This window comes from Carlito syrichta, unplaced genomic scaffold, assembly GCF_000164805.1.
Source record: "Carlito syrichta isolate Samal-C Ts95f unplaced genomic scaffold, Tarsius_syrichta-2.0.1 Scaffold288011, whole genome shotgun sequence".
NCBI lineage: Eukaryota > Metazoa > Chordata > Mammalia > Primates > Tarsiidae > Carlito > Carlito syrichta.
In genome coordinates this window covers 415341-416433 of record NW_007232107.1, presented here as the reverse complement: position 1 = coordinate 416433, position 1093 = coordinate 415341, and positions in this window count along the sequence as shown.

The following is a 1093-nucleotide window of genomic DNA, read 5'->3' as shown; positions in this document are numbered from 1 at the left end:
GTGGACAGAGAAGTCACCATTGTCTATCATAACCTAAGAAGAGGTGATGTTCTATGATTCCTATTAAAAAGACACTTAAAATAGATTTATCAATTCAGAGAACTAAAAGTTTGGCACTTTTTCCTCACTCCATTACTTCAATAAGCCATGAAAATCTACCTCCTAAATGTCTCCTTGTTTGCCTCTCCCATTGTATACTTCCTGCCGTTTTCCTTGTCACCTGACTTTGCACTAGCAAAATCCTTCTAACTGGCTGCCCTTCCTCAGGCCTCTCTCCAGTCTACACTGCACTCTGTCGGAAGCACCTTCTTACAACACAAATATAAACATTGTATCTTTAGGCTTATGTCACATCAATAGTTCTTCATTCTGAGAACTTTAATAATATTCTTCATGATCTGATGTTGGCCTATTTTGCATATTCATCTTTCGAGTGTTTCTATCTTTTCCTAATTTATTTTGCGCTCCAGCAATACCAAGCTACATACAGTCTCCTCTCACTTTTGGCATACATTGTTTAGTTGGCCTTTTCATCCACCTAGAAAAGTTCCTGTTGCTCTTCTAAACCCTCCTCTGAGATGTCATCTTCTCAGAAACTTTTTCCATTTTACCTCCAGAAAGAGCTAATGACCCTCTTCTCTAAGATGCCTCCCTGGCTCTGTCTGTTAGTGTTCTTGTCTAAATGTCTATCACACTGACGTAAATGAATCTTTTGGTCTAAGACCCAGACTATCAGTCTTCAGTTCTGAAGTGCATAATATAATGCCTGATCTAAAGTGGAAATGCATATTGGAATGAATATACAGTCTTCATATGCTTTTTTCTATAATACAGGAGATAATTTTTTACATCAATGCTGGGCATTCCCAATGTTCAAGATGCTTTGAACTTAAATCCAAATGTGGAGCAGTGGGTAGCTGAGGAAGTCCTAGTATTTTGATTCTGCCATTGCATATAGTATGTCTCCAAGTGACTGACTAAATCACCTCATCTCCATCACACTTAACATGGTCTCCAAAAACTGCTCAGAATAATTACAAATTAGAGTTCCAGGTTCTTTAAAGTGCCTTAAGAAAAAGAAGAGTTTTGGAGT